This window comes from Mytilus californianus, unplaced genomic scaffold (genome assembly GCF_021869535.1).
Source record: "Mytilus californianus isolate M0D057914Y unplaced genomic scaffold, xbMytCali1.0.p SCAF_9, whole genome shotgun sequence".
Taxonomy (NCBI): Eukaryota; Metazoa; Mollusca; class Bivalvia; order Mytilida; family Mytilidae; genus Mytilus; species Mytilus californianus.
In genome coordinates this window covers 60,195,784-60,201,783 of record NW_026262745.1, presented here as the reverse complement: position 1 = coordinate 60,201,783, position 6,000 = coordinate 60,195,784, and positions in this window count along the sequence as shown.

Below are 6,000 nucleotides of genomic sequence, written 5' to 3'. Positions count from 1 at the left end.
ATTTATGTACAAAAGAATGAACGAAAAACAAATATATATATATATATATATATATATATATATATATATATATATATATATATATATATATGATATACAGCAACAAATGACAACCACTGAATTACAGGCTCCTGGCTTGGGACAAACACATAGCCTATCCTATATTCATAAGCTATCCTATATCTATAAATCTAACCTATATCTATACGCTATCCTATGTCTATAAACCTCACCTATATCTATAAGCTATCCTATGTCTATAAACCTAACCTATATCTATAAGCTATCCTATGTCGATAAACCTAACCTATATATATATATAAGCTATCCTATGTCTATAAACCTATCCTTTATCTATAAGCTATCCTATGTCTATAAACTTAACCTATATCTATAAGCTAACATATGTCTATAAGCTATCCTATGTCTATAAGCTATCATATGTCTAAAAGCTATTCTATGTCTATAAGCTATCCTATGTCTATAAGCCTATCATATGTCTATAAGCCTAACGTATGTCTATAATCCTAACCTATATACATCTATAAGCCTATTCTATGTCTGTAGGCATATCCTATGTCCATATGCCTAAGCTATATTTACAAGTCTATCCTATGTTTATATGGATATCCTATTTCGTTCGCCTGTACCATCCATGACTAAAATATAAAAATAACGAGAAGTGGTAAGATTGCCAATGAGACATCTGTCCACCGAAGTCCAACCGTAAGACTGTCCAAAATCCGAAACCTTATATTTATGTCCTAATAAGTTTTTCTTCCCTTCCGTGAAGAGAAAAGGGAATTACGGTCATAAAAATTTCGAGCAAGGTTATCGTACTTAGACTCAAAAATCAACCAATCAAAATACTGAATTTGGAGTTTCGAGCACAAATTGTGTACTCCGAGTACTGAGTAAAATTTTACGACCGAGAATCCAGGTCTTAACTTGATGCCGAGTGGTAACAGTAATACTATTAGTACTGGTACTTATATAGTTATATACAAAGAAATAAAGATTAGTAATTGAACACTTATTTCAACCCAAATTCGTCACCGACAATCTTTTATGTACATTGTATTCTCCATTTTACTTTCGAATCTCGAGTTCATTTTTTATCTAGTACGTAAATTAGCACTATTTGTGGAATCTTAGTCAAGTACCTCTACTCAAATATTTGAATACTGATCAATAAACGAAATTTAATATTTTACTTATTGTAGTTAATGCGTGCTGTTCTTAACTTTTCAAAAGTTATTAAAATTTTAGACGTGATAAAATTTTAGTTTCGACATTTTAAATATATTTGCTTTGACAAATTCTTGTATAATTTTGGTATAGAATTGAATTGAATTATATATCAATAACATTTAAAGAAATGGTCATATTTCAAATACTTTAATATATTCTTTAGTAGTGATTTATATCAAATGATATCTTTTATCGTAAACTTTATCTTAATTAAATGTATACGTGTATTTTCCTGTGTTTGGCAAATACTGCCATATAAGAGGGTCTGCACGGGGTTTACAGAATAGAGAATAATGGGCAAAAGTGCCAAAAAACAAAATAAAGAAAAGAGATAAATAGGCTAAAAAAATAAAGAATACGGAATAATGAGGTGCTAAAATTTAAAGAATAGAGAATAATGACCAAAATAAATAAAGAACAGAGATAATGGTCCAAAATATTAAAGAATAAATAAATGAAGGACCCTCACCCAGACCCTCACCCATACCCTCACCCATACCCTCATAAAACGATGTAAAGAAATAAAAACACAGTTTGACGTAATAGTTATACATTAAATTAATATAGAAGATAATTTGAATAGATTTGTAACATGTATGTTCATTTCAAATTCGCATGTTCAAGTGTTAGAGTGTTAGATATTAGTGTTAAAAGAGAAACGGAAGCATAATCATATCCGATTCTGAGACAGGAAGGAAACTAGGAAATCACGTTCTTTTCAAAAACTTTCCCGAAAATAATTTCAATCCATTAAATACTGGTTAATTTAGTTTGATTTTAGGAGAACTTGAGGCACATAAAAAAAAACAGCTCTCATTTAGTATTATAGATAGGTTCGGTATATTTTTTATTCATATTCCATTTTTCATGTCTGATCATTCATGGCAAGGTCCTAAACCGACATGAAGTGTAATGTTGATTGATTTATTGATTGGTGTTTAACGTCACTTTCAGCACTATTGTTCTATTTCGTGGGGTCAGTTTTTATTGGTTGAGGAAGCCAGAGTGCCCCGAGCTAGAGAACCATCGACCTTCAGTAGGAAAAGTGACAATCCTAGTCGAATACGATTATAGTCGAACGCACCTGCCACGTGCGAGATTCAAACTCAAAACCTCATTATTGACAGACTAGTGATACAGTAGTTCGACTTCTTAGACCACTCGGCCACCGAGGCCCCTGAAATGTAATACAAGTTAACGTCTTACTTAATTTGCATCACACAACTCAATAAAATTTTGAAACATCTTCGGACGTTTGAATTTTTAATCGAAAATTCATTTATTACCTATTATATATTTTTTTCTTTGATATTAATTAAACATGTTTGAAGTCGAATCACATAACACTCCTCACCCATGAACCCCTTAAACATGTTTGTGAACGCTAAAATCTCCCCTCAAAACCTAGGAAAGTGGTGTGACAGCACAACATAAGGAATAACTGTAGAAATCAGTTGAAACGGGCACGACTCAGCAAATCGGCACCGAGAACAAACAACAACTAACAGAGAGCCAATCAGATAAGGCAGTGGGTATAAATAAGAAGATGTGGTATGAGTGCCAATGAGACAACTATCCATCCAAGTCACAATGTGTAAAAAGTAAACAATTATAGGTCAAAGTACGGCCTTCAACACGGAGCCTTGGCTCACACTCAACAGAAAGCTATAAAGGGCACCAAAAGGACTTAAGTGTAAAACAATTCAAACAGGAAAACCAACGGTCTAATCTATATAAAAAATGAGAAACGAGAAACATCCATGAACCACACCAACAAACGACATCCACTGAACAACAGTTACCGATTTAAGAGTACGTGTTAGATAGTTCAAAGCCTAATATCAACTGATAAAAAAGTATGTTCTTCCACACTGTAAATCTCATCAAGACACGGACTGATTTAGAGCCATACATTTAGCACAGTCACTTATCAAACCCACTAACAACTACAACTACAACTTATAAATGCTTGTATATTTTTACGTCACATGGCTGTTGTAGTGTAAGTTACTTTATGTATTACTGAAGAAATCAAATTTGAGAAGCTATTTTTTTTCTATTTGACTGATTACATAGTTGTACCCATTATTCAGTGACAACTATTACAGGGATATTCAGGACAAAAACCCGTTAATGTTGTATACGAATAAACCGTTTTCTGTTACACTTGTCCGGAATAACAGCCTTTTTTTTTACTTGTTACTGGACAAGTCCTAAAAAGGCCGTCAGACGTACTAGCAATGTCGGACTATTACACAATAATGCGCTGCTTGATTTGGGGCGTAGAGGGCGTACCCTCTTGATTGAAAAAAATGTCATTTTTTAACATAAAATCGCCCAAAAACATTTCAGCAGGAAATCTTCAATTTATGGGATTTACACCCTCTTTCAAAACATCCTGTATCCGTATCTGGGGAATAAACAAGCCAATTAGTGTAGCCACATCATGAATAGAACCCATGACTTCTCGCAATACAATTTTGTGTGATGTCTAAAGTTCAATAATCTGTGGTGACAATATAAATTACCTAATTTTAAAGCCTCTTGTAAAGTTAAGTACCAGCATAAAGAAATGTGTCATAACTGTTCATTTCAGTTATCCCTTTGTAAATTGTGAAATGTGTATCATAAACACATTTTTATTTACATTTACTTTATTGACAAACTTAATATGGCAAACAGAAGTCATTTTTGAAAATAAATTACAGATATAAACCGCCAAATTTTACACAAGTTTCAAACTTGAATCCCGCCTTCATCCTTGTATAAATTTAAGTTAACGGTTAATTATATGCAAAAACGCAAGCTAGCGGAAATAAACATCTTTGAGGTCTATTCATTTCTCCGCGACGTTTTTATTACTTGTTTCAATTGATACTCTGAAAAGGACACGATTTAAAATGTAAATTTAATTGAAATATACTGACAATTTGAAATTTCAATAAGCCTTTTAACTTTTTTGTATTTCACAAGGATACATTAATATATTGTATATAGATGTAAGTTTCTATAATGTTGTTAGGTAAACAAACAATTATACATTTTGTATTTCAGTTCAAAATTTTCATGAGTGGAATACCTTCCAAATTAGGTCTTTTGAATTTATGAGGGTCTGGATGGGTTTACAGAAGAGACAATAATGGGCATAATGTGCACAATGAATGGAAGAAAAAAAGGATAGAGAAAATAGGGCAGATAATAATGGGGTGCTAAGATATAAAGAATAGAGAATAATGGGTCAAAAATATGAAGAAAACTGAAAACTGACCTTAGAAATTAAAGAATACAAAAATGAGGGACCCCATCCAAACCCTAATTTAGGAAAATTCCGTGACGCAAATGTTGAACTATCTATATAGGGTTTCAATCCTGAAGCAAATGACATACTGGGTAAAAAAAAATATGTGTAGTTTGACATTAATTAAATAAGCATACTTGACACTTCAAAATGCCACCAAAAGCTCGCAAAAAAAAAGAATCATGAGGGTATCGAGGAGGGTAACTTTATACAAATTAAAAAATTTTACTTTTGTCAACAGAAATTTAATTTTTGACATGTATTGACATTAATGTAATATAATTAAAAAACAAAAACACACAGAACACCGAGCTTTTAATACCCATGGGGACTAAACGGCACAACAACAACGCTATGTAGGCCCCTACCCCAGTGGTAGTGATACACATTTACAGTAAATATAGGAAATAAGGGGGCATCCTTCATTTTTGTATTGTTTATTTTTTTAGGTTATTTTTCTCTATTCTTTATATTTTTCGCCCATTATTCTCTATTCTTTATTGTTTTGCCTATTTATTTCTTTTCTTTATTTTTTGGCCCTTTATTCTGCACATTTTACTTATTATTCTCTATTCTGTAAACCCATCCAGACCCTCATGAACAAAAAGGTTACATCTTAGCCTTGAGTTATTACTTTATTACTTTAATGATGATGTAAAATTGGTCCTTATCGTACCTCATCCATGCCCCTGTCTAACAATATATGATTGCTGGTTATATCCTGAACGTTGGTTGCAACATCCAATATTGTTCATTGTTAGGGATATGGTATATGCGTACTTTTTGTTTTGGCATATGAGCTACATTTGTATTTCCACTTATCTATTTATTTTATCTATTTTTCATTTTTTTTTTTTTTGGGGGGGGGGGGGGGGGGTAATTGTTGATTTATATTCTATGAGTAAACATGGAACTAATTTCAGGGCTGTGGAATCAGAGACAAATAATACTATTATATGTAATATATGTCAAGGGTGGAATACTTTCGTTTTCAAGAATAGTTTACTTTGAATTATAGGCTTTATTTAATGGGGTTGATGGCATGCATGAAAGTAACAAAATAACAAAGTACAAAATACAAAATACATCAAAAGAATAATTAAAGTACTAGACATAATATGCATGTCATGCAGTTGTTGGAGTCCACTCTTTTCAGTGACCATGACTTTTTTTTCAAAATGGCAGCTTATTGCATAACTGACGGACATGAAAGACATACAACCAATTTATCAAATATATCCATATCATCTATAATTGAATCGTAGATATCTTTAATTTTTTGCAAAAAATAAAGTTTTAGGTATAGAAATGATAGAGATGAGGGATATATATATATCATATAAGACTTTTCTTATTTTGGTTTGTTTTTGTTTTTCCTCTTTTCAATCAGCTGCCATTTCAATAAACTTTTTTATGTGCATCTTCAATCTGATAGAGTAGTTCTATTTCGA